Below are 17,836 nucleotides of genomic sequence, written 5' to 3'. Positions count from 1 at the left end.
TGTGTATTTGAAAGCCAGCAGTTGGATGATTATCCCGCCATCGGTCGGCTTTTTAAGTTCCAAGGTGGTAGTGGAACTGTGTTATCCCTTAGTCGCCTCTTATAACACCCACGGGAAGAGTGGGGTGGCTATATTATTTACTGCCGTAGCCACACAGCAAATTCATTTTTGATTTTAATAACGCGTATTTACTCGACCGTTGTTTCGTCCACCTAGGTTGTGTTAATGGTTCATGTAATTAAAGATTTTTTTTCTTTTGCAAGCAAACATTTATTCAATGAGCTTCATTAAGGCTTTTAGTCGCCTCTTATGACACCTACGGAAAGAGAGAGAGTGCCTATATTCTATATTGCCACACCACATAGCTGGTATACTATTATACCCATATCTAACCTGAACAGCAAAAAGTGCTGTAAAACGTCACTACCGATGTCACTAAGCGTCAGCGTCACCGAGCGTCATCATCAGTTGTTTTACATTGAACTATTTTCATAAATACCGTTAAAGTTTTACTACGATTAATATCTAGGACGGTCTACGTTTTGAAATTTGTAGGCTTTTTAAAGATTTCGAGAAATATGTTTCAATGTTAATTGCGAAATTTTTCTACTCCCAGTATCTGCATTCAGCATTTACAGTATAATTGAGATGAAAGAAGGACCCAAATTTACTTAAGCTTTACTAACTTACTTTAAGCTTACTTGTCCCATCCCACAGTTCTTATTTAGTCCTCTGCCCAAAGGTTGCCTGGAAGAGATCGCTGTATTAGCGATAAGGCAGCCTATTGCAACTGATGCAAATTCTATTTTTATATATCATTTGTAATGCTGTTAAAACCTTGTATTAGTGTGCAAAAGTGTAAATAAATAAATACTTTTAAATCCAAAAGTTCCGATCAAATCACACCCCAGCAACGATCAGTCTATTGTTTCTTGTTTTACCGGATCGAGATCGAACCGAGAACGAACTGAGAGCGACACTGTAATATGAGTCGGGCCTTAAAGCCTTTAAGACCATTTGTTTCACATTAAATAACATTGAATGCTTCCATTATAATGCTTTGATGCAAAAGTCCAAAAACAAATCTGCATAATATTTGAAATATGACGATGATATCACCAGTTTATATAAGTGAAACTCTAAGATCGAAAACGTAAAAAAAATGGACGTGAAAAAGTAATAAAGTTGGTTAAGACGGAGACAATTATCACAAAACCAAGCGAAGTTACAATATTAAAATTAAAGAAGAAACCCTTTAAAATTTAAAATAAGTATTGTGGAAACGTCGTCAAAATGCATAAATTAGATATAACCAAAAATTATTTAAAAAACTTTAAAAAGTTAAATCTGATCTTATGCAGGCAAGCATGTATGTTTTATTCGAAACATTGCGTATTGTTTTCGCTAACGGGCAAAGGTTTATCATTTTTATTCTTTTATTAAATTTAGGGACTTTTTTTGTCCTACACAGGCACGCCAGTCACATTGTAATTTTTATATTAAGTAGTCATAATACCTCAGAACAAGAACCTCAATTATCAGCTAATTTATAAAAATCAAGAATCATTCTAATAGATTCTGATTAGGGATCCGACTGAATACTTTGCACCGCCTCAACGGGCAAAGGTAGTGGCAATGTTTTTCCACTTATAACATAAATTGGAGACTTAGCACAAAAGGTGTTGGTATAGTTTGGGCACATTTAAAATCGATACTTGAATATAAAAAAATCAATAAAAACAAAGACGGTATTCGAGATTTCAGAAGTTATAAAAGACTGTTACTATAAAACCTAAAAAACATTGTAATGGATACTCTTTTATGACAAAAGATTGAAACAATCTTCTATCTGATAAATGGAGAGCCGGTTTTTTTGTTTGGTTATACTGCGAAAACTACTGAACGGATCGGAATAATACTTATACCATAAGATGCAGCAAGTACTTAATTGGCTGAGGATTAATGATGTATTGTTTAAAATCACTTTGCAAATAAGCTATTATTTCTCGTAAAAAGTAAAGGATAAAAAGTGGTTACTGAGGGTTATCTCTAAGAGATTTATTTTATTTTATTTTATTTATTTTGATTTATTTGGAAAACAGACAGTGTACAGAGACTTAGTTTAAAGCTAATTACATAAAAAATAAAATAAAAATACACCATTTAAAAGTTTTCACATACGGTTGCTACATAAAAAACTAGAGCTTGTACAGTAAGCAGTGACTAATATAAAACCAATGCACAGCGTTCAATTAAACATATTTACAAGTTATACAGAATTACGTTAATCCAGTGCTTTGTCAACACAAAACCTAACTTTAAAGCTATTACACAAAAAATTCACATGTTTATACATACAGTTGCTAAATAAAAAAAAAATAAAAAATAAAAAAAATAAAAACCAAAGCTTAAACTGCAGGTAATGATAAATATAATAATAAATTGCTTAGTACATACTTTAAGAAATCGCATCAAACCAGTGCCTTGTCATAGTTCTTTTTAGAACATCGACTGATGTATTGAATAAATCAAAATCAAGTTCTGTAATGTCATTCAAAGTATTAATTTCTTTAGAGGTTCTAATTAAGAAAGCATTTTTTCGGTAATTAGTGCTACTAAATGGAGTATAGAAGAGAGATGGAATTCTTGTGGACCTTGTAGGAACTTTCAGATAAATTTTCGATAAAAGTAGGGGAGAATCTATTTTGTTTTGAGCAATTTTTAGTAAGGTAAAAATATCAGCTATACGACGTCTTTCAAAAAGAGGGAGAAGATGGAATCTCCTAGCTCTAGATTCATAACTAGAATCGTATGTTTTGCATTTAGATTGTATGCGTCTAAGAAATCTTTTTTGGATTGACTCTAGCCTATTAATATAAATAAGGTATTGCGGATTCCAAACCTGAGAACAATACTCCAGGGAGCTACGAACATAGGAGCAGTAGAGAATTTTTAAGGTTTTAATATTCCTGAATTCCGAACTCATTCTACAGATAAATCCTAACGATCTGTTAGCCTTATTGATAATATAGTCCAAATGCTTGTTGTATGTAAGCTTTGAATCATGAATGACACCGAGATCACGAACTTCTGACACCTTTACTAGTACTTGTGCTTTCAATTTATAAGGGAACTGTATTGCTTTAGAAGAGCGGCTGAAAGTCATTGAAGAGCATTTAGATACGTTGAGGTCTAACTTATTATTATGGCAATACTCCGCGAGTCTGTCCAGGTCTTCCTGCAGCAAGTTACAGTCAGTCAAATCTTTTATAGTTCTAAATACCTTCATGTCGTCTGCATACAAAAGAAATTGTGAATGTTGAAAACATGAGCTTATATCATTTATAAAAATGTTAAAGAGAAGAGGTCCCAGCAACGATCCCTGGGGAACACCTGATGGTACATGACACCATGCAAAAGAGAAACCATTAAGAACTACAGCCTGAGATCTATTTTCGATATAAGAAGAAAACCACCTGAAGAGACTGCCATGGATTCCCGCCAAATAGAGCTTTTCGAGAAGCAAAGAGTGGTCTATACGGTCGAAAGCTTTGCTGTAATCGGTAAATATGGTGTCCACTTGTCCTCCCGAGTTCATACCTTCAGATACATAATCAACGAATGTCAACAAGTTAGATGCAGTTGACCTGTGCTTTAAAAATCCATGCTGCTCATCAATAAAGAAGTTTGAAAAAAATCCATATACCTGTCTGTAAACAATGCGCTCAAATAGTTTAGCGAATATACATAATTTGGAAATGGGCCTGTAATTTTTAACTTCACATTTACTACCACTTTTAAAAATCGGGGATATGAAAGCGGACTTCCAAATTTTTGGAACTACGCCTTCTGAAATGGAACGCCCAAATAAAAGTGTAAGAGGCTCGGTTAAGGAAGCGGAGCAACGTGAAATGAATAGAGGTGGAATGTTGTCAGGACCCATACCCTTCGTGAGATCGATATCTATTAGTAATCTTTTTACCTCATCCGGGGAGATTACGATATTACATATTGTAGAATTATTAATAAAAGTTAATGATTTCATACTATGCCTATGTATACTATGAGTTTGTGCAAGAAAATTACTTTCGAAGTATGTAGAAAAGAGAAAGCAGGCTTCGGGTCCTGTGTTAGCTATTTGTCCATTATATTTCAGGGATGAAGGAAGGCAATTAGTGCTATTTTTATTGTTTTTAATAAAAGACCAAAAGATTTTGGGGTCCCTGCTTATAGAATCTTCGCACTTTTCAATATACATCCTATAACAACTAGCTTCAAGTAGCTTAGCTCTCTTACGAAGCAACGAAAAAGCCTCGTAATCTGCAGTATTGCCATATACCTTATATTTTCGAAAATATTTACATTTTTCCTTGAGGAGTTTCTTAAGCGCAGGACTGTACCAAGGTGGAAATTTAGTATTGCTTCTGATAGTTTTATGTGGTATATATTTTTCTATAAGGTCATGGAGGCTTCCATAGAAGCAAGATACAGCGTCCTCCAAGGAATGCTTATTTAGATGATGGCTCCAGTTTATATTACCAAGATCTGAATTAATACTATTATAATCCCCAGATGCAAAAAAATATTTTGTTTGTATATTAGTTTCAAGTAACTCAACGTCATGTAGATGCAAGTGGATTTCTAGTGATTTATGGTGCGCATCTTCAGGCACTAATGGTGAGTCACAGGCAGAGACCAAGCAATCAGTATTAGACAGTACTAGATCCAAAAGCCTACCATAGATATTATGACAATGGTTGTATTGAGTTAAATTACATTCAGCCAAGGTATCAAGAAAGTAGATTTGTGCTTCACCTGCTGCGTTCGAGAACTGAGGGGAATTATAAGCTTCGTAGGACCACGCAATATTACTCAAATTGAAATCTCCCATTATTACAAATACATCATTTGGACATGAATTTATGATCAATGATAAGTTTTCAGTGAAGTTTTGAAGTTGTACATTAAATGAATTACCAAGGTTAGCACTACAGAGATAGACGGTACAGAAGTGGATTTTTCGTAGTTTACGACTATCTTTACTGCATGACAAGGTGACCCACAAGTCTTCCGCCGTAGAAGACCACTCAGGTCGTTCTACTACCATAAATTTCTTATTCACGGCAAAAAGGACACCTCCGCCTAACTTTTCTTGTGTGATAAAATAGTTCCTATCCCTGCGCCAAACTACGTACCGATTATCGAAGATCTCATTATTACCGATGCCGTCGAGAAGCCACGTTTCCGTTAACGAAACGATGTCGTAGGAATTTAATAGCAGATTTCTTTTAAACCCGTGAGTTTTTGTTCGCAGTCCCCGAGTGTTTTGATGATAGATATTAATACTGTAACTACCCATTATGTTGTAGTTTTTCTATTACTAAGTAAATCGAAAAATAAGAAATAAATAGGTCGATAAAAAACAATAAATGATGGACAAAAGCGTTTACAAATAAAGAATGTAAGAACCATATAAAAGAAAATAAAATTAGGGTAGACAAAAATAATATGAATATCGATGTAAATAAAACATAACAAACTACATCATTAGGCTTAAATAAAACAGCGGTATATAGAATTTCAATACAATACTTTACTATCAAGTAGTTTAAACGAATGCTGTAAGAAATAAATATCGGGTGTTCGAAATAGTTTTTTCTACTGTATTTTAATTTGTAAAACTTTAATATAAGAATAGCATAGTTTAAAAATAAATTAACAAATAGACCTGAGTATGATTTAAAAAATTTCAGTAACAAACTTTTAAAGAAACATAGCTTTTGAATGAATTTATATATAACAAATAATAAAGATTTCTTACCGTGGGTATTTGAATGGTATAAATAAATAATAGCTGCGGTAGTAAAGTGCAGTTCAAGCAAATTACAGCTTAAAGTTCCGTCCACTGTGCGCACGATTATGGACGCTAACACTGTGAGCGTAATAAGCCGCGCGCAAGAAATTACAAAAGCGAGAAACAATCGTAGGCGTGAAATTGCGATGACTATTCTAGTGATATCTAAGCAATGAGTAAGACAAAGGCAACCGGCAACGCATGCGATTCTCAAAGTGCTGATTTTTAATGTACAATGTAAATCAAAGAATATTAATAAGAATTTTAAAACTTTTAGTCTATTTTTAAGAGGTCTTTTTCGTTCTGTATAAAAAAAATTGGCGATGTATCAGATTTTCTTCCCATTATTTTGCTGTGTTTAACCCATATATATTTGAAATTTCTTTCTTTAGCCAATGTTTTTGCTTTGGACAGAAGAGTTTTATTACGTTGCGTGAGATGATCGTTTAAATAAAATTTTTTTGAAGTATTGAAACCTAGGTTAGATAGATTGAGTTCACTTGATTTGCGAGCCAAAGCAACTAACTCTTCTTTCGTATATCGGTTATGAAATGAAATAATTATTGATTTTTCTCTGTTAGGTAAACGAGTAGGAATTCGAGCGATGTAATTTATTTCCTCTTTCTTTATGGGGTATTTGCAGAGTTGTCCTATATTTTTGGCAATTTCAAAAAGGTTTTCGTTATTCTTTTGCGGTATGCCTCTTATTTCTATATTGTTTGCTCTGGCCCATTGATCCCGAGTTTCCAGCTCTTGATAGATTTTGGCAACATCAGCTTGCAGAAGAGGCACGTCCTGGGCAATTTTTTCCACTTTTAACACTCTAGACTCCAAGTTGTCTATTTTTCCTGATAGCGAGTTGAAAAGATGATGCAACATCTCTTGGGAGTCCTTTAAGCTATTTAGCTCTTCGCGGATATATTTAACATCTTCCATCAAACGCGCCAGTGGCTCAAGCTGCAGTGCTATATTATTGAGTTGCTCCTGCATTCTATCAAGTTGGCTTGTCTTAGGCGAGGATGATGCAGGGGACGGGGACGGGCACGATTTACATTTAAGGCATCGCCAGGTGTTCTTCCTTTCGCCAAGTTTGCGAAACCCGACCTCTGTCACTCCGGAGCATGAAAAGTCATATTGCAGTTTACAAACACTACAAGATGGCCCATCGGTATGTTGCTCTCCACAACTTGCACAGGTGAACATTTTTAAACTATACTTTGAGCAGCACTGACCAGACTGAACAACCAAGCGTGCGTTCACTTTGAGCGTTACAAGCAGACTGATAGAGATATACATATACCATCGCAGACTTTTTTGTAGACCTTTTAAGGTGTTCCATCTTGAAACTGTTAAAGCCGACCGATGGCGGGATAACCATCCAACTGCTGGCTTCCAAATAAACCTCCTCCTGGCTCCTGGGGGGATTGGGGATTGGGTCGGTAACGCGCTTGCGATGCTTCTGGTTTTGCAGGCGTCTATAAGCTACAGTAATCGCTTACCACCAGGTGAGCCGTACGCTTGTTTGCCGACCTAGTGACATAAAAAAAACACAGGCCGAAGACGGACAGCAGCGTGTTCAGTGCGACAAAGCCAGTCTTGCAGTCATCAACCCGCCTAACGTCGCCCAGCGTGGTGACAAAAAAAAAACACATTAGTTCTTGAGTAGGATAGAGATAGGCCGAAGTGATCCCTTTCGCCGGTTTCTGCACCTAGTAGGTTTCAAGTTATTTTTATGTTATAACGTCTATGGGTTGTCATGTGAAATATTTTAACTTCCATCTAATCTTCCCCTCAAACCATGCCCAATTTGAAGTCAAAATGTAGCCAATTTCACCCAGCTTCGTTTAAATTTTGGATCTCGTCCAGTTTCAGAATAAAAAGTAACCAATCTTCCCCAATTTAATTTAAAGGTGTTCTGTAATTTTGTAAAGGCCAACATGCAAATCGACAGATAGACTGACGAATGTGATTAAAAACACACATTAGATAATAAAAAAATAATATTATTTACAATCATATTTACAAAGAATATTCGACCAATATTATTCATAAGTATATTTACGAAATAATTAGTTAATTTAAATAAAAACAAAATTTAAAGTTAAATAAATATGGGATATCGTAAAATTTGTTCATGAATTATTTTCACATCACTTACACAAAATTCATACTAATTAAAATTAAATGGAAATAAAATTTGGAGTCTTTAGGTGTTATAGGTCGGAAATTTAAAAATTTTCATTGTTAACGCCCGCAACCCTTATTGGGGAGTTATCATAATTAAAATTCGCTCATTGATCATTTCTACATAACATATAGGAGATTGCTATCAAATTTTGAGTCGATAGGAGCTATAGTTTAAAATAAAAACGGGAATTTTCCATTGTTGACACTCTCGTAACTCGTGGGTGGAATTTCTTAAAATCCATTCTTAGCTGACCTCTACTCGGCGAAAGGAATTTTCCTCCCAAATTTCAAGTCTCTACATCTTATGGTTCCAGACATATCGTGATGAATATATAGGTGGAAATCTCTTATATATAAATATATTTATAGTTATATTTTTAGGTATATAATTTATTAAGATTTTGTGCAAATTGCTTGCGATATGACGATAATTGTTAAAAACGTCACAACTAAACAGGCCGCCTGGAAGTTTACGTTGAAAACGTAAAAAAGACAATCACATGTTTGACAGAATTATTCTTTTTGCTAAAAATATCTGCTTTGTTACATGTTTATCTTTTAAGGAAAACTTTTGCTACGATACGATTAGAGTCAATGTTAGCTTAGCTTCATTGGAAATGATTAACTAATTTAAGAATACTTTAGAAAATTAAAATTAAAATTGTTTTAAATTCCAATTGAAATTTTCATCTACTCAAAAAGTTCATCAACTTCTAACATAGCTAAGTAAAAAATAAAGTAGTTTAAGCAAAAACTTAATTTTACAAAACGTGCCACCCGACACATTGACGGAAAAAGTTGCCCGGCTATTTCGGAATACAATGTGCCGTTGACAAAAAAAAATAGTGATATATCTTTAGGGCTAGGACCAAATACAAATTTTAAGCAGGTAGGAAAAAAAAAGATTTAAATAATAAACCAACTAGATATTCAACATTAAGGTAGTTTAATTTCCATTTTTTACACTTACCCTCATGTAACAAAATATAATAAATAAGCCTACCTAGCTAACCCCAAAACCATCACTTCAGAAATTACAATTTAAACAAATACTAAGGTTGCTCAGTCGTAGAGAGAAGGTTCTTAATATATTTACTACATTAAAAAAAAAAAAAAAAATACGTGATGAGTATAATGTGCTTAACGAGTATAATGAGCTTAACGAGTATACCACCAGAAATCAAATAACCTTGTAAATAAGCATAGATCAACTAAATAATGAGAAAGTCTGTACCTCTTCTGCTTTAATTCATACCAATTACTTGAATTGTCAATTTGCTCGGGACATCCACCGGGTGTCGAGGTTTCAACAGGAAGTTTCGATGAGCAGGATCTCCAGCCCAAAGGTTCTACTTTAATACGGACAGATGTTTCATTGCTCTGGTGATCCACGGTAGACTCAGCTTTCAAAATATTGAAAAGATACCTTTTAGCGTTTTATTTAAATTTCAAATTCAAACATCCAGGCCTCGATGATTGAAGTTTAACGAAAATGACAGAATGAAATCGAAATATAATTTTAAGTTTGAGTTCTGTTTGTAACTCATTTAAGTTCCATCTCAATTTCAAATTATAAATTTTTCATATTTAAATTTTTCCTACATCATGGTAACGCAAGTGTATTTTCTTCTAAAGTCATATTTCTATTAATTAGTTACGTAATATAATAAAATAAAACAATAAAATACTAAGGAAATATAAAAATGAAAGAATCAAAAAAAAAACCCTGAAACAAAGAAAACACGTTGTCAAAATGGCGGAATCGAACCGATGCAAAATTTAAAAGAATGGTTTAAAATCTTACCAGAGTAGATTGCATAAATGTAATCTCTCGTTCCCACCATCCCCGAAATCAGATAAAAATATCTATTTCAAAATGAACAAAATAAGGAAGCTGTAACAAAAGTAAATTACGAGTTAATATGACACCTAAAGGTTATCACAAACACAAAGGGAAAAAGGTCCCACCAAAATATCGAAATTAACTCACCATTATTGTTGAGATAAATAAAATTATTATTCTCTACTTCAGAGACATAATTTTTAATATGCAGGCGAACCTGGCCAACAAAACACGAAAACGTGAAATCTTTCCCTCGCCGTTCCCAATCATGGTCGAAGCGAAAGTCCTTTTAATCTGGCAGTGTTGCCACTCAAAATTAAAAATTTATCCAATACAGCAAACCGAAATAAATCTATATATTTTATTTTTTTTTAATATTATTTATAAAAACAATTTAGACAAAAATCCTAAGCAATTAAATAAATATTTAAACATGAAACAATGTAAAAACAAAACCGTGCAAATACATAGCAACTCTCCAAGCACGCCATCTAGTGAGCCCGCAAGCTTCGCTAGATAAACCTCAATACCAGGATCAACAGTAATACCGCGGCTATAACTAGATGTCGCTATGCACCACAATTTTACTACGTTACAATACCCCCCCCCTTACGAAAAGGTTCACCGGGTGAACCACGCTGCCCTCAGCGTTTCAAACCTGAACTAAAGAAATTCCAACTAAACTATCCGGAACACTTAAAAAAAATGCAAACACTAACGTATACTATATATACAGCAAAAGAAAAAAAAAACAATAATATTGCGGTGTATTAAAATGTGCTTAAGTGAGAGCACCTTGACATCACCTCCCAGCTCATTGTTAAATGCAATGAAGCTATCTCCACGGTGACTCACTCCTTGCTGCCAACCGCCGGAATACAATTGTCAAAAGACAATGTTTGAAATCGAATCATGTGTAGTAGTGCGCCCTTCCTAGCGACTAATCACAAGAAAATGCAAAAGTTTCTACTATTTATTAGACTTGGTACTAAATAAGAAATAGTAGTCTTCCTGGAACTGAACATAACAAAGACCTGAAATCAGAATCTTGAAATAAAATTCAATAACCCAGGAACTAAACAAAACGGAAAATACACGGAAAAATCCAAAAAAAATAAAAAAATACAATGTATCAATCAGCCAAAATCTTAATACAGTAAATATCAGCATCACAAGTTATTTACTCTCTTTTGCTAGTCTTCCACGAACACTCAAATCACAAGCATCCTAACCTTACTTACATCAACTTCATCAATCCCTATTCAAACCATGGTAATGTAACTGCTAACTCAGTACATCACTACACACTCAAAAAAAAACTAATTGAATATAGTCGAAACTTAAATATCCAAACAGTAAAGACCACAAAAATGAAATGCTAAATATTTACCTCTTAAAATCCTTAATATGCCAAGTACCTATAGGATGGTTGTCAGCAACTCTAACCAACTCATACACTAGAGGTGACAAAACTTTTACTACCCTGCACTTTTCATATTTAGGAGCCAACTTGGCTGTAAAAAATTTCTCAGCATCGCTTTGTGTATAAGTCCTTTTCCACACAATATCGCCTACCGCATAACGTGCTGGTCTGCGCCGTAAATTATAATGCGTTGCATTCTCTGCATGAGCCTGGAACAAATTCTCTCTGACTTGACGAAATATGTCCTGTAAAATTCCAAAATTTCCAGCATATTCCTCCCTTGGCATTCCTACCTCGTAATCCTTATCCGAGTCTTTATAAAAGGAACCATTTAGTACCGGTTCTCTTCCATGGACAAGAAAAAACGGGGAGAAACCAGTGGACTCGTTTACCGCGCTGTTAATGGCAAACTGGACTTTATACAAGTTTTCATCCCAGGACCTGTGGTTGTCTTTCACAAAAGCAGCTACTGCAGTCATAACAGTCTTGTTATACCTCTCTACAAGATTTACTTGTGGTGTATACAATGGTGTGTAATGCAAATTCGGAATATTGTAACGCTTTATGAGATTACGGAATTCGGAACCCGTGAATTGCGATCCATTGTCTACAATTACGGTTTCCGGAACACTATGGTTCAGAAAAACAAAATTCTCAAGCGCCTTTACAACAGCGGCACCTGTGGCACGCCTTAACGGAAACAACATTGTATATTTTGAGAAGCAACAAGTTACTACAAAAAGAAAAGTAAAACCTGATCTAGATCTGGGCAAAGGTCCTACCAGATCAGCAGAAATAACCTGAAACGGTCTACTACAGACTTTTGGTTTTCCTAATAAACCAGGAGTGGCTGTTGTTGTATGCTTATAAGCAGCACAAACATCACAATTTTTAACATAATCAACCACATCCTTATACATACCGCGCCAAAAGTATCGAAGTGATATTCTACGATGAGTTTTGAACACGCCGAAATGACCAGCAGTTGGGTCTGCATGGTTTTCTTTCAAAATCCTATTAATGTCGCTCTTATGGACTACCTCTTTCCAATCGAACTCACTCAAAAGCTGGTATTTACATTTACTGAAACGGAACAATTTATTATTCAAAATGCAAAAATTTGGAAAATTGGCTGGATTATTTTTACAACCATTAAATATTTTGTCATACCAGTCATCAACGATAGTCTGTTGTCCCGAACTACTTCGTCCAACTTTAACCACATCAACCTTTATGAGTCTCGACAAGGTATCCGGAACTACGTTATCACTACCCTTCCTATGCTCAATAATAAAATTATACTGTGACAATCTGCAACCCCATCTGGCCAATCTCCCAGAGGGATTTTCCAAATTCAAAAACCACTTAAGCGATGCATGATCCGTAATAATCGTAATTGTTTTTGAACCAAAATAAGCCTGAAATTTCTCCACTGCAAAAATGACAGCAAGAGCTTCGCGTTCTGTCGCACTGTAATTCCTTTCATTTTTATTTAAACTCCTACTGACATATGCGATGGGATGATCATGTCCATCTACCTCTTGTGTCAACATACCGCCAACTCCATAAGCTGAAGCATCGCAATGTACCTTAAATGGCTTGTCGAAATTCGGAACCGCAAGCACAGGTGCCGTTACTAGTGCATTTTTCAAAGTATTAAATGCCACCTCTGCTTGTTCACTCCACTCAAATTTTGGTGCGTTCTTGCCTTTACTAGTTAATCTATTGAGTGGGGCTGCTATAGTCGAAAAGTTTCTAATAAAGCGTCTATACCAGGAACATGTACCTAAAAATATTTTTACATCCTGTGCGGATTTTGGTGTCGGAAAATTCATGACCGCGGCAACCTTTTCTGGATCAGTTCGTAACCCGAATTCATCTACCATGTACCCTAAATAACGTAATGATTTCCGAAAAAAACTACATTTTTCAAAATTTATTGACAATTTAGCCATTTCTAATTTATCCAAAACTCTATTTAACAAAATTAAATGCGTTTCAAAATCTGAAGAGCAAATCACAATGTCGTCTATATAACAAAAAACTCTCCCATTCGTTATATCGTTACAAAAATTTTGATTAAATAACCGGTCCATTAATCTCTGTTGTCGTGCTGGAGCACCGCATAAGCCAAAAGGCATAACTTTAAATTTAAACAAACCCCTACCCGGAACTGTGAAACTAGTTTTCTCTTGAGAATCTTCACTTAACGGAATTTGCCAAAAACTAGAACTTAAATCAATTGATGACAAAAATTTAGCTTCTTTTAGGCTATCCAGAATTTGCGGAATGTACGGAATCGAATATGAATCCCCCTTGGTTACTGAGTTTAACTTACGGCAATCCAAGCAAAATCTCCAGTCTCCATTTGCCTTTTTAACCAAGATCACTGGGTTATTCCAAGGACTCTCACTAGGAGTGACTACATCCAATTCCAGCATTCTATCTAGTTCTTTACATAACGCCTCTTTCTTTTCCGGAGAAAGTGGATATTGTTTAATCTTAATAGGTAAAGCATCACCGGTATCAATAATATGTTCAATCAAGTTAGTTCTACCTAATCCTATCCTTTGTGATGAAATATCCAAAAATTTATTTACTACTGAATTCGCTAATTCTTTTTGCTGGTTTGTTAATGATTCAAACGATTTTATGGTATGAACTGGTTCATTATCAATAACATTTAAATTATAAAATCTTGAAGGTGCCTTACTCAATTCCAAATTATCAAAAATTCCTGGCGCTAACTGAAACGTTTTCCAAAAGTCACAACCAAAAATAACATCTACCACAATAGATGGAATTACAAAAAATTTAATAATGTGAGTCATAGAATTGTAAGTAATCGGAATAAACATGTAACCCAAGCAATGGAGTTGGTCCCCATTTGCCACAGAAAATGTGGTGTCATTATCCACATGTAATTTGTAACCCATTTTCAAAAAAACCTTGTGCGCCTGGTTACCCAAAATTGACGCGCAAGCACCGGAATCTAGTAATCCTGTAATCTCTAAGTTGTCTACTGAAGTCTGTAAATGTGGTCTAACATCCTTTTCATTAATTGAAAACAGAACTGTGTCAGGTATGCAAGTTGTTTTACTATAATTGACACCACTATGTAATTGTGTCTCTGCACAGTCCTGGTATATTAGTTTTTTGAATTTTTATCTGAAGGTGGTTGTCTAACCAAAGCCCTCTTACTACACACTGGACATGTTTTAACTGTGTAGTTCTGCAATCCACACGAAAAACACCTTAGAGACCTCGGAACAACCCTACAAAATTTAAAGTTGTGGTTACCCTTACCACATTTATAACAAAGTTTTCTTTTTTGACTGTAAAAAATTATTATTTTCACTCCTATTAACCTTAACCGCTGTCGCCGAAACTGTGTTTACTTGTTTTGAATTCGGTTTGTAAGCAAACTCAGAACTTAGAAGCGCTTTATTACTACTGGGCTCCGAAAATAAAGCAGAACGTTGTTTGGCAGCCTCTAGTTTACGACACTTTTCTTTCAAAACCGCTACTGAATCTATGGTTACTAGGGCCAGTTGCTCGGAATAACATGGACGAATGTTATGTAAAAGAATGTCTAATTTTTGTTTTTCAGAAAGTTGAGTCGTTAATCTCGCAAACATACAGAACATTACGGAAAAATAAATACACACTGGTTCATCGGGGCCTTGCGTACGAGCTCTGATTTCTCCAATTAACCTATGATCATAATCGACTGCGTCAAATTCTTCCAAAAATAACTTTTTTAATTCTAACCAATTTGAGACTAATGATTTATTACCTCTGAACCACAATAAAGCTTTACCTGTAAAAAGATGAAAGGCAGAAATGAACAGCTTCGAATCTGAAACTCCATACGACTTCTTATATTCTTCCACACGTTCGATGAAGCTACGTGGGTCTCCCTGTCCATTGTAAGTTAACTTCCACTTGGCGACATTTTTGTCCCCAGTGCATTCTACTGTGGAGCTGTCTGAAGTCAAAGATTCGCTTTCCTGAGCCCAATCATTGTTAGGTTCCAATCTTGAAATTAGAATATCCAATTTTGAACTTATCTCACTCTTCTTACCCTTTAGGGTGAGCTCGGAAGAATGTATTCTTAAATTTCTAAAATATAAATGTGACGCTAAAGCTTTAGCCCTACAAAGAATATGTCGCTCTTTATTTTCCTCAAATTTCTTAATTAAATCTTTTAAATCCTGAAGTTTTTGAGAAACAACCTCCAACTCGGTTTCAGCATCAATGTCCGTTTCCAAAATTGATTCAGAAGGAATCTCTGTTATTAAATGTTTTAATTGTTTCTTTAAACCAAGCACAGTAGGTGCTGGCGTTTCAGAACGAATGGACACCTCATAAATTAATTCATCTTTCAAAAGAGAGTGAAATTGCACAAAAGTTTGTTCCATTTTGATTTATAAAAATCGGTACAGCCAAGATATTAGAAATGGATCCCGGTGGTATTATCGTTACTAAAAAAAAAAAAGGTTACAAAAGCTTCAACAAAATCAAAATTACTTATACGGAATTTAAGCATACTATTAAAAAAAAACAAAAAAAGAAATGTTTAAACTTAGCCTACTCTAAATAATATCTCAACAACTATGCTTCCATTACAAAATAATATTTCTAAAGTATACAGAAGAAAGAAGAAATAATACTAAATAACATACAAAATTGTAAGGTGTGATACAGCCTTATGTGTCAAAATAATCAATGTGGCACAGCCTTCATATACACAACTCAACAAAAACAAAACAAAAAAATATGTATATAACCTAAACTAGGTATAAATTATAATAACTCTAAACAAAAACAATCAACTTACTATGAAATACCAAATACAATTTAACATTGGTCAGTTGAAATGTTCATATAGCTCTATATGAACCCAGAATAAAATAAAGAAAATACATAATCTAAATTATCAGAATTATCCAAACAACTTGAAGTGTGGTATGGTATAACCCCAACCTCTAAATCAAATAAAAGTAACTAATCTAATCAAATAAATAAATATAAATGTAACTATGTCTAAGAAACTACTGAATCTTAACAATTGTCAAAAGAACGTCTTCACGGAAAACTTTAAAAGTCAAAACCTCCCAAAAGAAAAATAAACAAAATGCCAAGGCACAATATGCAGTGCACACAAGAATGAATAATTGCAAATATGATTTACTACCAACAAAATGCAAAAAAAAAAAAAGATTTACTTTTAAAATTTTCTTACACACTGACAATTGTCAAAACTCAAAATACTACTAATATTACAGTATTTTCAAAATCTACGGGTGATATACTCATCAAACAAGATAACATAAAAAAAAATTATACTCGCAACAAAAAAATGATATTAAACTGTGATTACAACAAAAAAAAAAAAAATTCAAAATAAACCATGGGTTTTATTGTTTCACTTTAATATCTTTGTTTGTATATAAACATTACGATTTAAATTAATCCGTGGGCGCCATTTGCCACCCGACACATTGACGGAAAAAGTTGCCCGGCTATTTCGGAATACAATGTGCCGTTGACAAAAAAAAAATAGTGATATATCTTTAGGGCTAGGACCAAATACAAATTTTAAGCAGGTAGGAAAAAAAAAGATTTAAATAATAAACCAACTAGATATTCAACATTAAGGTAGTTTAATTTCCATTTTTTACACTTACCCTCATGTAACAAAATATAATAAATAAGCCTACCTAGCTAACCCCAAAACCATCACTTCAGAAATTACAATTTAAACAAATACTAAGGTTGCTCAGTCGTAGAGAGAAGGTTCTTAATATATTTACTACATTAAAAAAAAAAAAAAAAATACGTGATGAGTATAATGTGCTTAACGAGTATAATGAGCTTAACGAGTATACCACCAGAAATCAAATAACCTTGTAAATAAGCATAGATCAACTAAATAATGAGAAAGTCTGTACCTCTTCTGCTTTAATTCATACCAATTACTTGAATTGTCAATTTGCTCGGGACATCCACCGGGTGTCGAGGTTTCAACAGGAAGTTTCGATGAGCAGGATCTCCAGCCCAAAGGTTCTACTTTAATACGGACAGATGTTTCATTGCTCTGGTGATCCACGGTAGACTCAGCTTTCAAAATATTGAAAAGATACCTTTTAGCGTTTTATTTAAATTTCAAATTCAAACATCCAGGCCTCGATGATTGAAGTTTAACGAAAATGACAGAATGAAATCGAAATATAATTTTAAGTTTGAGTTCTGTTTGTAACTCATTTAAGTTCCATCTCAATTTCAAATTATAAATTTTTCATATTTAAATTTTTCCTACATCATGGTAACGCAAGTGTATTTTCTTCTAAAGTCATATTTCTATTAATTAGTTACGTAATATAATAAAATAAAACAATAAAATACTAAGGAAATATAAAAATGAAAGAATCAAAAAAAAAACCCTGAAACAAAGAAAACACGTTGTCAAAATGGCGGAATCGAACCGATGCAAAATTTAAAAGAATGGTTTAAAATCTTACCAGAG

At 34.1% G+C, this 17,836-nt stretch overlaps 1 long non-coding RNA gene across 1 annotated transcript; it reads right to left on the bottom strand.

Annotated features, from left to right (window-relative positions):
- Positions 1-9,850: 9,850 nt before the first annotated feature.
- Positions 9,851-10,166, bottom strand: LOC123656726. The gene is made up of 2 exons (XR_006743585.1): positions 10,032-10,166; positions 9,851-9,935 (listed from the first exon to the last, which is right to left on the bottom strand). It is a non-coding gene; the product is annotated as an uncharacterized LOC123656726 (long non-coding RNA).
- Positions 10,167-17,836: the final 7,670 nt, after the last annotated feature.

The sequence above is a fragment of the Melitaea cinxia genome, chromosome 9 (assembly GCF_905220565.1).
Source record: "Melitaea cinxia chromosome 9, ilMelCinx1.1, whole genome shotgun sequence".
Lineage (NCBI taxonomy): Eukaryota > Metazoa > Arthropoda > Insecta > Lepidoptera > Nymphalidae > Melitaea > Melitaea cinxia.
The sequence above is the reverse complement of the archived record's forward strand: the minus strand, read 5'-3'. Positions and strand labels throughout refer to the sequence as shown.